This window comes from Fukomys damarensis, unplaced genomic scaffold, assembly GCF_012274545.1.
Source record: "Fukomys damarensis isolate Sample0158 unplaced genomic scaffold, DMR_v1.0_HiC HiC_scaffold_2, whole genome shotgun sequence".
In the NCBI taxonomy this organism is placed as follows: domain Eukaryota; kingdom Metazoa; phylum Chordata; class Mammalia; order Rodentia; family Bathyergidae; genus Fukomys; species Fukomys damarensis.
Genome location: NW_022900914.1, coordinates 58,276,092 through 58,291,771, shown reverse-complemented (window position 1 = coordinate 58,291,771; position 15,680 = coordinate 58,276,092).

Here is a 15,680-nt window from a genome sequence, read left to right as displayed (position 1 = left end):
TGCTATAATTATCTATCATGTCTTGTTAGTCTTCAACATGAAATACATTAAACTTTCTTGTCTATCATGACATTGATATTTTTGAAGAAGTCAAGACAATTTTTTTGCAAAAAAAAGAAACCCCAATGTTTTCTTATAGTTAGACTCAGATTGTGCACTAGCTGTTCTCAGAAAAGGCCTCATCTAACTGTCCACAGGGAGTTTTCAATCTGTAGTGGCCTTTCATTCTGGGGCTGGGTTTTAGACACACATCCACACCTGCCGCTCGTTAGGCTGCCCTGGTGATGATTGTGATGCCAAGGAAGGCAGCTCTTTTTATCCAGGGGAAGCTCTAGAGGTCCTTGGTGCAGAAGGCCCTGCAGCCCAATACTGTAGTAGCTGAGCAGAAAGTCTAAAGCCCTTCAGTCCTGAAGAGGGGGACTCACAACTTCACTATGTGAGAAATACGAGTTGAAATTAACATTAAATATATAGTGACCTTATATATAAAGTCCTAAGATAAAGGCCTAAAATAATGCTATATGTTACTTCAGACAGTTGTAGATAGAGTAATGGTATAAGAGTAAGTATTAAATTCAGATTATTGGTTATTTCTGTGAGGTGAGTGTGGTTAATGGAATAAAGGAAAGGTATACAGGAATTTCTAGCTAGGTCCCTAATGATTTTTCTTTAAATCAAGAAAAATTACAATTTTTTAGAGTTGACTGAGAAAACTCACATCTCTATCATTCTGTTTATATTTAAACCTATAATATTGCACAATAAAAATGTCATTGACACCATAAAAATCATTTAAGCACTTACTGGCCATAATAAATGATATACACTGAGTTTTAAATCACTTTATTTTAATTCTTAAAGTGACCACTGATTATAAAACATCAACAATACAGAAATGTGTTAGGTGAAAAGAGTTCCCTTTATTTATTCCTTTGTATTCCCAATGTTCTTCCCAGATGGAAACCTTTCCAAATTGCCTCATATTCATCTTCACAATTATTCCACTTCTCTTCTTTGATAAGACAATATAGATTATTATATTTGCAGTGTTCTATAACCTTTTTTCCTTCTCACTGAACAATAAATATTGGACACATTTTTTTCTCATTGGAACTCACTAATTTGTTCCTTCTTAATCAAGCATAATACTTCATTGAATGGCTGCATCATGATTTTTAGCCACTTCCTAGTTAGAAAGTTTTAAATGGTCTAAACTTTTTATTTAATTCTCTAATATCTATCCGGTAATATATTAAGTTACTGCTAGTGTTACCCAATCTCAGCTGAAGAGCACGCCTTTCTTGGGAGACTAGATGACAGAAGAGAATGTTCCCAGTTCTTAGTACTTTCAGTGTTAATCAATTACCATTTCTACTTAAAATGTATTATTTCCTTCATCTTATTTAATCTCAATATTTCTCAGCCTTTTGAAAATATAGCCATACTTACCAAGAATCCAAGATCTATTTATTTGTGAGTTTCTAGTGGAGAAATCAGCTCAATGCTTGGTGAGTTCCAGAGATTTTGGAGTAGAAAGAGGTACAAATAAACATGTCATTAAAGGTCCAAACCTGTCATCTCAACTAATCTGAAGAATATTACTCTGAAAGCATCTTCACAGTGGGTCCACATCTTTTCAGATCCCCCAGGTCTGAAATCTTTACAGCAACACAGGCTTTCCTTTGTTACAGAAGCAAATGTGTTCTGTTTGCTATTTCTATATCAGAAGTTGCTCTTTTAATTCAATTTTGTCCCATCTCAGTGATATACACACAGAGCCATAACAGTACTTCATGTTTCACACTTGTATTGGCCTCAGTAATAGTTATCCATAAATTAGAGATATGTATGTAGGGCAGGTTTCCCCCCAAATTAAAGCCAAATAACTATTATGTACAATTGATAAGTGTGGTTTTGTAGTTTAAAAAAACCCCACCTTACCCTACCTAACTCCTTCTTGATTTGGTTGGGATGATTCACAGAACTCCTCACAAAATAACAGAGTAGGGCAAACACTAAAACCATCTCAGTTTCTTAGTTCTTGCGACCTTTGAAGAATCAGAGACAGTATATTTGTTCTCCTTCAAGAACTTTAACCTAATTAAATAACAGTTTTACAGATGTGTGGACAGGCTGGACAAATTGCTAAAGGTTCTTTTCTCTCTCTAAGTGGATGCACATTGAGAACATACTCTTAAGTGAAATTAATAAGTAACATATGTGTAAACACCAAATAGTTTCTTTGGTCTGATAAAATGTAAATAAGGATTAAAATGTACAATTGATATTATGTAATAGGAAGAAAAGCCTAAAAGAGTAGAGGAAGTGGGAGGGGTAGGGGAAAGGTAAAAAGGGAAACGAAAAAATATGTGAAAAGGAAGAACATGGAAACACTGTCTTTGTAAACAGGGAAGGGTGGAGGGCCTGGGGAATGTGGAAAAATAAGAACCTAATAAGTCATACATAGGTACAAGATCCCAGTGATGTATGTAACTGTATTATATACCTAATATGTACCAATAAATTTAAAAAAGATAAAAAATTAATAGATTTAATATTAGAATCACAATCCCAAGTAAGAGTTTCAATGTCTTGAACTTACTTATTATTTTTTAACATTCATAAGCCAGAAAACTTATATGATAGCTGTAAACTAAAATGAAACAACAACAAACAGTAGTACATTAGCTTAGCTCCTTTCACGCTATTTTTATCATTTTAGACACAAGTTCAAGCCACCAGAATATCTGACTGATTTCCTCAAAATCAAGGTCACACAAAAAATCTGTAGAAGAAACTTGAGACTAGTCCACTCATTACCCCAGCTTCACTGGGTAGTTTTCAAACTGTGTGCTACATATTAGTAACGGTAAGAAAAGTCATAAACTAGATCTAGTCCTAAGGAAAATGCTGAAGTGTAATCTATGAATTGCGACTCCCTTGGAATATTTGTGGTCTGTAGTTTAATGGGAAATCACCGAGGGTGGTGATGTCAAATAAATTTGCTCAGCTAATAGAAAAACTAACAGTAGTATAGAATTGAAAAACCAGTCATGCAACCTTTTTGTGAATGAAACATATACAATGAAAGCTAAGGATGGATCACACTGTAGCAACCAAATTACACTGAACTATAGGTTTGGTTCACAAATTGCTGTTGGCGATTGTACTTACACAACGGCTATTGATGGACGGTGCACCTTGAAGAGGACCATGTCCCTGGATACTGCTGGTACATGTTGGCAATAGCAACAGCCTACCTAGTGGGTTTGGACTAAGCCAGAATTTGGATTTATACACCTAATTCTGGACATGAAGTTTGTTTTCTAGTTTCTGGAGTGTTTGTTTTTGGATTAATTATCTGTCATATTTGCTACTTACATTGTTTGCCTTCTCTGTTTGAGAAAGACACTTTGAATTATTTGCTTATTGACATTGTGAGCTCTCTCCAATAACTGAATTTCTGTATCATGCTGTAATCACTCTTTGGGATAGTATGGATAGAACTTCCTTCAAATTATCTTCTTTTCCAGTTAGGAGGCTCTTACTGCATGACTTATTGGTTTAACGGGTCAAAACACTGAATTTAGATGAACGTCTGTGTTGGAGTGGTGTGTATGCAGTGACGTGTATGCTGTTTAACGTGAGACATTGTTGTGATCTCACAAACATCCAACTACAGTTCTGTCTCAGGAGCTGAATTTTACCAACGGAAGTTCAGGGATGGTTTCACTTGGGGTAACGGTGACATGTTTCTGTATCTGGCCTACTTCCTTCTCTTCTAACATCAGGAGATTTCAGACACTTCTCCAAAGCTGTTGGCACCATCACTATTCCCTTCCCTATCTTTGTAATGCTAAGTGTCAGCATTTGGTACAAGAAAGCATAAGCTGTAGTATGAATTGCTTCTTCACTGACTATAGCAGAAGTGGTAATGCTCTGGCCATACTCACTTGTTTCATCCCCTATTCCAGAAGCAGATGGGCTCAAGTTTCTGTCAAGAGAATGCCTAATGCTGGCTGACATGTCAAGAAAAATGTCTTCCAGGTACACACAAAAAACCAGTCCTCTTAGGCTTGGGAGAAATGATTTTTTTTCTGTCACCACGTGGAGAGAGTTTCTATATGTGAACTATTCATAAAATGGATGTGGTGAGCTCAGTGCCCCTGACATCACCTTGTGTTCCTGCTCAGATGTATTCATGTTACTTCTCCTGCTGAAATTTCCTTTCCAAAGACCATGATAGTTGAGGCCAAGGGCACTGCTCCAAAAAGTGTATATTGGCCAATTAGGAGGGCAGAGTAGGTGGTGTCCAAGCTTGCGTGTCTCAACCACACAGATACTCTGATTACCACCAGTGTCATCAGACCTGAACCTGATGTCTTATGTTCTCAGATTTTATACAATTTATTGAAAAAATTATTTTCCTTATTTTTTGAGGACCTCTTTGAAATATGCCCAAGAATTCCTATTGCTGTTAGGATCAGATTCGTTAGGGTAGGAACCTTATCAACTTTTCCCCATTAGTCCTACATGATCTGTACATGAGTGTTTTTTGGGTTTAGTTTATTACTTATAAATTAAGTGATTTCTTTGCAGCACTCTCTCATGTATCTCTGGGATGGGGAACACTCTGCAAGACTGTTACTTATGCCTTTGTTTAAAATATCTTCAGAGGTTGATATGTTGTTTTCTATTTAAACTTCATCATTGAGTTTTTCTCAGAAGAGTAGGGTCACTAGGTGTCTTTCCCTGTGGTTCTCCAGACACTCCTGTATTTTAATTTGCAAAAAGTTTGGACTTAAGTCTTAACTAGTGATATATTATTGGTTTTAAATGTCTGCTTCTTTCACAATTTTTAATTTTTTTAAAATTTGAAATTTTCCTATTTCAGGTACCCCTGAGCCCTGTCACGTACAAAATGGCTAAATAAATAAGATCTTCAAAAATACTGGTGTATATGTTTAGTTTCTTCCCTGAATTAGGTCATGTTCTTGTCTATGAAACTTTCTTCGCTGGCTGCTGAGAAAAGTGGGATAAATCAGCTGTAATGTTCCAGGATCCACTCAGATAGTACTACATGCTATGAGTATGTTAAAAATGTCAGATTTCTGTGCTTTATTTAGCACAAAGACTATCTTTGCACTTGGTACCCCATTGATTAGGGCTTTGTGCTATGGCTTTCAGCCACATTCATAGCCAGGCAGAAACAGAAGTGTAGCTGAAACCAATCTTCAGATATGTGGCAGTTAATTGTGTGTGCCAGGTTGACTGGATTACAAATACCTAACAGACTGATTCAGTAGTTTGGGGTATGTCTATTGAGTATTTCCAGAGATGAGTGGCCTGTAAGCCAGTAAACTAAGGGACAAGATTCACCCTGTTTATCAGTGGCACCAACTTATTGGCTTGTAGACTGGATGGAATAAAAGGGGAAGGAGGAAGTTGATGTGCATTTCAAAGAGTTATGTTTTGCTTGAGCAGGTGCATTTTTTTGCTAGGGTTGGCTGTGCATATCAGACTCCAATTTCTTTAGATTTCTAATGACATCACATACCCATGACTCTCCAGGGAGTTTCTGGGCCTTTCTTCTTAGAATGGTGGTGCATCTTCAGTTTGTCTTTTGAAGCTTTCCAGTTCTAGGGTTGAGCAGCTACTGGGCCCTTTAGCTCTTCAGTGTGCAGAGTGTGGGCCCTTCCATCTCTGATCTTGTAAGCCTGACTAATAAATCCCCTTGCATAGTTATAAACATACTGTGTTTTCTATTGATTCTGTTCCTCTAGAAAATCTTAACCACTGAAAATGAACCAAGTGAAAATGGGTTTCAATTTTTTTTGTTTTTTTATTGCATTTTATTCTTTATTTGTAATATTCTCTTTCATTTCAACACATAGCAGCATAGGACTGTGGAGCCTGATATTAGAAATTTTGATGTTTAAATGGATGTTCCCTTAACATCAAATATAATAAATGAGGATGCATTTTGCTATGTTATGAAATTTGGAGAGGGAAGATTATATATTGAATAGTGAAAAATAGCCTGGTAGACATACAGGAAATAGAATAGACATACAGGAAATTTAAGCTTCAATTTTCATACATATTGTAAGAGAAGATAAGACTTAAAAACCTGCATGAGTGCAATGACCTCTCATTGGTCTCTCTGATCCTCCTCATCCCTGCCCAGGCTCTTTTCTCTGTTTTCAGATCAGTGTTTCTTCAGTGTATATCTTTCTTGACTTTGTCCTCGATCAATGAGCCTTCACTTTGAACCAACTTGCTTTCACTTCTTTCTCTAGGTCTTGTTTTTACATGTAACTATAGCCATTGAATTGTGACTCTAACTCCTGCTTAGTTCTTCCACAGCTTATTATCTACCTGTGTTATTCCCCGAGTGGGTCTGCTCCTTCCTAGATAACTTCTAATTGTCTAAACATCCTTTAAAACCTTCACTTTGTAATCTTGTATGCTTCACTTTTTCTCCTCCATTGAGACGTGTTAGCTGCTCTTTCCCTGTACTCTTACAGAACAACGTATTTATATTTTCACTGATTATCAGTGACATATACAATTGCCAATTTTGTCCAATTTTTACTTATTAAATATAAAATGACTATTTCATGTTTAAAAGTAAGTATAAGAATTATTCATGTTATTATTGCTTTTATCTTTTAAAGAATAGCCATTATTAACTAAGTCCTTTCCATCACTAAGAAAGGGGAGAAAGTACAGAAGTCTTCATTATGATGTAGAGTTGTAAGAGCTAATAATTTCCTATTTATATTTTGAAAAGCCCCTTTTCAAGCTGAATTTGTTGGTCTGATTTACCTTCAATTGTTTTCTTAATTGGTGAAAGTATTCCATATTATTTAAATATTTAATTTCCCGGGGCTGGAGAGAGGGAGAAAGGGGAAGGTGAGGGGTGAAAAAGTACTAAACACTAGACAAGCATGGTGGAGTAGACAGTAAATCCCGGCACTGAGAGACTTAGAGATTATGATCATGATTTTGAACCCAGTCTGGGCAAGTTGTCGATGTAGTGAAATCTTGTCTCCAAATAAAAAAAAAATGAAAAAGGGGGCTAGGGATGTAGTTTGGTGCAAAAGCCCTGAGTCAGCCTACAATGCCCCCCCAAAAAAAATATATATAGTATTATATATTATATCAAAGTGGATAAGCATGTTTTTGAGGTTGCCTTCTTTCTACTCATATAGAGGCTTTGCAAATGCACCTGAGGAAGAGTGGTGAGGGTAAAGGTGGGCAAGGAATACAAATATGCATCAGGGAATGGTAACTATGGAGGTCTGCATCCCTGCCTGCAACTTCCTCCAGAGGCCACCTTACACCAGCTATGCACCCATTCTGGTGTGGCCAGGGCAGCCTTCTGCCTGAGGCCTGCCAGGGACTTTGTTGGGCCTGAAAAACCACAAATAGGTGGTGTTTTGGACATAAGTCGTACTTCTCAGCTCTCTATTAGGTTTATCCCATCTACTCTTAGGGGCAATACCCGTAGGGTGATTTCACGAGAAATCCTATTTGTTCTTGGTTCACATATTTTCCATTTTTTTTCTCCAATTTCATGTGGCAGAGAAACACCCATTCTCACTTCTGATAGCAAGGAAGATTATGTCACTGATTTGATATTTTTTTCCAAAAACTCCAAGCTGCTTTAACTTCAACAATTTTTTAAGTCTGAGATAAGGATGTATGCAAGGGTTATCAAAACCATTTTCTCCTGTGCAAATCCTGCATAGCTGCTCTCACCCATATTTTTCATATAATGAAACATTTGCTATACATGAGATTTTGTTCATCCTTTTTGGAAAATGGTCAAGATGGAAACAAAGTGTAAGCATCCTATTGCACTTAAAAACCTGCTTAGAAAGAACTAATATTATTATTTCATTTTTATTTGGTTGCTCAGAAAACTAAAGCCCCCAAAAGCGAAATAATGTTTAATCAATGTTACACATTTATCCAAGTGCTTGAAACTTAATTATTTTTAGTTAATGCTAGTAACCATCCTCAAAATAATTTCACGAACAGTATGATGTGAAGGATGATAAGAAATGACTTTAACCTAATTTGCTGTTACAATTAAATGAAGTAATGTGAGTTATGTTGCAATCAGGAAACTGTGGGCTCCCACAAAGTACAGAAATCATCCTTCCTTTGCCACTTGCTTTTCTCTCTGTTTCTTCCTAAATACAGCATATATATTTTCAACGTCTTATATAGTTTTAAAATAAAATATAAATTCATTTAACTATTCTTACTGAAATCTGAATTAGTTTGACATCATTTTTTTATGTTGGTTTTTGGAAACATAGAAGATGGGTGGGGTGTGGGTGCGGAGGCTGAACTCCAAAAAGAGAAATGTCTTCTCACAAACACTGTGAGGGTGAGGCATTGAAGGGGAAGTGGATTCCACGATGGAGATATCAATGCCACTGAAAGAAAAGGTGTTGGTGTAGCACGAAATCGGTGAACTGGTCGAGAAATTATCAGCCTCACAAACCTATGGAGTAATCTGTGAGGAAGGCTTGTTTGGCAAATAAATGACTCAGGTCAACATTAACTTGGCCACTTAGGCTTCATAACACATAGATGCAAATTTTAAAAATGAAAAATATTATGCAAAATGGCTGAAGAATGTCAATACCTAGAAAGTGTCAAATTCATAATTTTTGAGTAGATAACTTACATTCACTACAAACAAAACCTCATTAACTCAGTTGGTGGGAGAAAATCAGATTTCTTGATTAGTAAGCATACACACCTCAGAAACACACATACACACACGCACACTCACACGCACACAGAGACACACACATCCACTGATTGGAAGAAGAAGAATATTTTTGGCTCTGCAAATCTCTGCTTACTTCCCACCTGTGGAGAAAGAATTTTATAAGAATAACTGTCCACTGGGAAATTTCAGGTTTGCAAAATATCTGGTGATCATCATGAAAGAAAGATGAAATTCCAGTGTGAAAGTAATTTTGACCTTATATCATTCCATGTCCTAAGTTCCTCCCCAGACAGAATTGGGCACATCAGGAAGTGCTGGCTGTACTTTTCAGAAATGCCAATTTCTCTGTCAAGTCTTGACCAAATACTTATTATGAAGTTTCTGTTACAATACACTATATCTGAATTATCTTTTGACACCTTCCATAAAAAACTTGATATTTCAGAGGAAGCCTTATTTCCACATATTCCTTATTTTTCTTCTATTCCATTCAGGGAAGCCATTTTATCAATGGGATTGGGACTTGTGCACTCCAAATCTTGATACAAGGATCAATTACTGGTCTAATGTGGTGTCAGGCATTCATTTGTATATGAAAACAGAAGTGGAAAAAATAACTTTGCACTTGACTTACAAGGGAGCCAGATTAACAGTGGGCTTTACAGGAGAAAATTTTCTTAGCTCCCAAAATGATTTCAAATTGCAAAATCCCCATAGTATGCTCAGAGAATTTTCAGAAGTAAGAGTTCTGTTCTAAGAGCTCAGGTTTTAAAGCTTGACTGAAGATGTTTGGACAATAGAACATTCTTGGGAATTAAGAAATCCATTAAAATGCTGTCTCATATGGGAAAATATAAAGGAAAAATGTAGAAAATATTTAATTCCATCACGAACATTTGTTTCACTCATGTCATCATTTTTCTCTTATAAAATAACATAAAAGTTTGTGTAGTCTTTCTGATATTTTTATGTATATTTCAATGCAATAATATTAAAAAGAAAGCCATGAATATTGGTTTGTTATTGATTTTTTCCCTTTCAAATCTCTCTTCAGTTAAGACCAAACTTTGACCTTACATCTCAAATAAATTCCTTTTAGAAATAAGGCTAAATGATATTTTCTGTCAATACCTAGTAGACACTTAGAGATTGTTTTGTTTGTTTATTTTAGTTTTCTGTACTTTGTGGACTGTTATAGTTATTGCATATTTCACATGGAGTTTCTTTTTATTAAGGAAAGTAATTTCTTATAAAGCAGGTAAAGGAGATTTTTATTTCTCAAATGATGGAGGAAGTATGGTTTTTGCTATCCCTTCCTTAAGCACAACTGAAAATACTGTACTAGATATTATATATAAAAATATGATAAGAGTCTGAAGGATGGATGAAAATGGTTAGTTATAAAAGACTGTGAGTGTTCCTAATAAAGATATGATGGTAAACACACTGGGCTCCCCCTACCTCCAGACTGAGTGCAACCCAAACACATCACCAGCCACTCCTGGGTATTAAAAATATCTTCACAGAAACAAGCTTACTGTATCTAAAGACTCATGAAGGGAGTGACCTTGCAGGACAGGAGAGTTTAAGAAAATAGCCTCGATTGCAGGCAAAATCCACAGAGAAAACTGTGGCTGAAATTACAAGTCCATCAGAAAAGGCTGAGCAAGAAGCTTAGATTTCTATCTTCATGAAGCTCCATGGGGATTTGTAAACCCTCAGCTATAATAGTGATAACAAAGAAGCCCCATGAAGAAGCCAAGTGCTTTCATTGCACTAAGCAATAAACCCTCCTTGGCATTCTGAAGAGTCAGTAGGGTTCATCCAAGGGGGACCTTTGATTTATTTCCCTTTCTCCCTTGGTGGGAATGAGGGTCTCCTCCCGACTCTGCACAAATGGTGTCCAGGGGGCTGGTGGAGAGTCAGGATTTTCACTACTGCCGAGCAGCGATGACCCTGCCCATTCTGTGCTGCTAGTTCCTTCCCTTCCTACCTGGGGAGATATCTATGCAGGCATAGCCGTAGACAGCTAGAATTTCTCTATTAGCCCACTAGTACTGAGGATCCTTCTCCTTGAATGTTAACAGTAACAGAGTAAAGCACTTGGACCTTTTTATTTTTATTAGTACATGTTCTCAGAACATAATGATTACATTCCTCACCGGGAGTTGGTGAACACACACAGTGCATCTTAATTCTTCGTTCATCCTCTTTCCTGACTCCCTCCATCTCTTGATCTCCTTCCTATTTTCAAAAAAATCCTATCTCCCTATTCATTTCTAACTTTCTTTTATTTTGCTCTTTATATTTTGGGATTCTCATACAAAAGAAGCCATGTGATATTACACTTGTGTATCTGATTTACTTCATTAAACATTACAGTGCATCTATTTTTCTACAAATCATTCACATTTATCCTTTATGGCAAACTTAGACTTTTAAGCTCAGTTGGTGGAAGTCTCTTTCATCCTCTATATGAGATTATATGTTTAGGAATAATCTGATTCGGAATTTCACCCCCAGGATATGTGGATGAAGGTACGATGAGATTAGGCATGTTGTCATATGATTAAAACCACGGCTACTGCACAGGCTGAGGCGGGTTTGAGGCCAGCCTGGGTAACTTAAGGAAGCCCCACACAAAAAATTAAAAGGAGCAAGGATATGAAACTAAGCATACATAATACAAAATTTAATACCTAATCAGAATGATGATGAAATGATCAGATAACAAAATATGCTGTTTCTTCTTTTAGGAGACTTTGCATTTGGAACAACATGTTGTAATGGTGAAATTTTTGGCATAAGTGAATTCATGGGAAAATCTTTACTTGGGGTAAAAAAAAAAAAAAACAGCATAGTTCAGAACATGCTCAAGTGATTCCTCTGTTTTTTCCAGTCATCTCTGAGACTTAGTCATCTCCCTACTATGCAGATTCACCTCCCCCACAAAAGTTACCTCACTCCCAGAAAGAGAAAGTGTGTTGAAATCGATGCAGTATTTGAGCTTGTAAGAGTTTCTCCTTAGACATCCCTTGCAGTGGGGGAAGAGAGGGATATTTGTGAGTGATTGTGGATGTCGAGGGAAGAATTGGATCACGCAGGTGGCAGCTTGCCTGGGAGTTTGAGACCCTTTAGGCACTGGTTATGTAACCTTCAAGTGTGTACTGGGTCTCAAGGGAATCCTCTCCATCAGGGATTTCTTACAGACTTATGTTCCACGAGCTAGGGAAAATCTAATGAAGCAAAATGGGTTCTCTTTTGGTGCCATTCCCACAGGAGAAAAACAGCGTAAGCACTGCCATTTCTCTTATCCTAGGAGTCTGGTGAGACCACCCTTCTCATTAAAGGCATTTGTCAAATTCTCATGCTTGGTGCTAAACAAGCTCAATACCACCATTTCTTCACGCAAGGCATTCGAGATGATGAATGTGAAAGTTTTTGAAAGATGTTTATGAGGTAATTATTTGTCCACTTGCTCTAATGTAACTGTCTGTTTTAAGAAGCCTAAATAGAAAAACTGGAATATGTAAAATAAATTACAATGCGAAGGGGAAGAAAAAAAGCATAAGCTGCAGGTGAATTTTAAAATGAAAAAAAAAAATCTGAAAAACTCGAAGTTCTCCCTAGAGGCCTATTCCATTCCAAAGAAAAACATTTGTGCCTGATCTTGTGAATCCCATGCCTATTATCGGGGAATATTTACTCAAGGATGTTAGCATCAGTAAGCAGCCACTGAAGTGTAGCGTAGCAACCTATTAAATGCCCAGACAGCATCCTAATGCTGGGCCCTTTCTAGGCTTGGCAGATTTAAACATTATTCTTCTGTACTTTTCACACACCCCCACCCTTGGTTTTTCACAAATGTGATGGGAAGAAATAATGTTACATTTTATTTTCTGCAGGATATGAAAGCTGAATAAAGCAATATTTCAAAACTTTAAAAATGAGACTTGAAGTGTAGACTTAAGATTTTGATAAAGGAGGGTGATATTGACATTATTTTAGGGATATCAGATACCGATACACAAAATCCTCCCTATAATGATATTCTCACATCTGTCAGCTGGTGCTGAAAATTTGAATTTTACATCCTATTTGATTAAGTTGAAGCTGCATTTTTGGACAGGGTCTAATTTTTTAAAAATAGTTTGTTACACATGTGAATTGTTTTTATATTGTTTCTTAAAAGGTGACTTTCAAGATTTGTATACAAATATAACACACAAGGAAAAGTGCACAGAAGATTACATGGGAAGGAATTTTTCAAAATGTGACTACCCTGTGTCACTTGTACTCAGATTTCCAGTCATCTCTGAGACTTAGTCATCTCCCTACTATGCAGATTCACCTCCCCCACAAAAGTTACCTCACTCCCAGAAAGAGAAAGTGTGTTGAAATCGATGCAGTATTTGAGCTTGTAAGAGTTTCTCCTTAGACATCCCTTGCAGTGGGGGAAGAGAGGGATATTTGTGAGTGATTGTGGATGTCGAGGGAAGAATTGGATCACGCAGGTGGCAGCTTGCCTGGGAGTTTGAGACCCTTTAGGCACTGGTTATGTAACCTTCAAGTGTGTACTGGGTCTCAAGGGAATCCTCTCCATCAGGGATTTCTTACAGACTTATGTTCCACGAGCTAGGGAAAATCTAATGAAGCAAAATGGGTTCTCTTTTGGTGCCATTCCCACAGGAGAAAAACAGCGTAAGCACTGCCATTTCTCTTATCCTAGGAGTCTGGTGAGACCACCCTTCTCATTAAAGGCATTTGTCAAATTCTCATGCTTGGTGCTAAACAAGCTCAATACCACCATTTCTTCACGCAAGGCATTCGAGATGATGAATGTGAAAGTTTTTGAAAGATGTTTATGAGGTAATTATTTGTCCACTTGCTCTAATGTAACTGTCTGTTTTAAGAAGCCTAAATAGAAAAACTGGAATATGTAAAATAAATTACAATGCGAAGGGGAAGAAAAAAAGCATAAGCTGCAGGTGAATTTTAAAATGAAAAAAAAAATCTGAAAAACTCGAAGTTCTCCCTAGAGGCCTATTCCATTCCAAAGAAAAACATTTTTGCCTGATCTTGTGAATCCCATGCCTATTATCGGGGAATATTTACTCAAGGATGTTAGCATCAGTAAGCAGCCACTGAAGTGTAGCGTAGCAACCTATTAAATGCCCAGACAGCATCCTAATGCTGGGCCCTTTCTAGGCTTGGCAGATTTAAACATTATTCTTCTGTACTTTTCACACACCCCCACCCTTGGTTTTTCACAAATGTGATGGGAAGAAATAATGTTACATTTTATTTTCTGCAGGATATGAAAGCTGAGTAAAGCAATATTTCAAAACTTTAAAAATGAGACTTGAAGTGTAGACTTAAGATTTTGATAAAGGAGGGTGATATTGACATTATTTTAGGGATATCAGATACCGATACACAAAATCCTCCCTATAATGATATTCTCACATCTGTCAGCTGGTGCTGAAAATTTGAATTTTACATCCTATTTGATTAAGTTGAAGCTGCATTTTTGGACAGGGTCTAATTTTTTAAAAATAGTTTGTTACACATGTGAATTGTTTTTATATTGTTTCTTAAAAGGTGACTTTCAAGATTTGTATACAAATATAACACACAAGGAAAAGTGCACAGAAGATTACATGGGAAGGAATTTTTCAAAATGTGACTACCCTGTGTCACTTGTACTCAGATTTAAAAAGTGAGAACCTCAGACTTCCTTATCACAAGCCCTATCATTATTTTCACACTCCACAAATAGCTAGTATCCTTTTCTTTTTTCTTTTGTACTGGAGATTGAAACTAGGGACTTTGCACTGAGGTAAGGCTTTTTTAAAATATGAATTTCAAGACAGTGTCTCACTAAGTTGCAAAATTGCTCAGGGTGGGCTAGAACTTGTGATCCTTTTGCCTCAACCTCACAGAGATCAAATTTGTTTTCTTAATATCTGCTTTCCTACTGTATTCATTTTGCATTTGTAGTACCTTATATATTGAGATTTGCCTCTCATTGAGACTTTGGTAAAATATTGGTCATGATGAAAGCCAAACGTAAGTTAAAATTCAAATGCACTTGCGATAGTTATGCAAATAGGTGAACTGAGATAACACTCTCCTCAGAAACTGCTCTCTTCTGTGTGGTACAATTTAGGCATACAAAGCACTGAGATCTGGGGTAGTGCTTAACTCTTCTTTCCAGGGTTGGCGAGATAATTTTGACTGGAACTTGAAGATGCATCCTGCTTTCAATAAAGTTTAAGGTAGGTTAAGGAGTGTTTTAAAATTAAGAAAATATACTCATCATCACTTCTTGGCCCAAGGAAGAAAATATGCTCGTGAAAATATGCTTTGAATTTATTCTTTATTACTATTTTATGTACTCAATTACTTTGCCATAATATAGCAAATAATTGCCAATTATGCCTGATGTCAGGTGTCTGAGAGTTCTTAAAGGGGCATCACTCACTTGGGAAAAATGGTGAGATGTTCACTGTGACTTTGGCAGCTGCATTCTGGCTTCTTGGTATTTGCTACCTCCTTATCTTCCATGACCCGTACATTATTTCTTCTCTGAAAGACTTTCATAAATTTGTGTTTTCCTTTCTAACACATGCAATCCACACCTATGCATAAACTCTGTGTAGGAACACAAATATATAGATTCAGAACTCAATACTTCCAACTTATTTCATAGTTTCTCCCATTCTTCTCATGACTGCCTGAACTCCTCTTCCTGTCAGATCAGCAGAAGCATTAGTGTCTCATAGAACCATGAACCTGATTTTAATCTGTTCACTCAAGGGTTGCACATGTCTTTGAGCCATCCCCACCCTCCCTTTACCCTTTTAATCCAAGGAGAAATTAAATTGTCTCTTATGAAACTGGTCCCTGGTGCCCAAAAGTTTGGCAC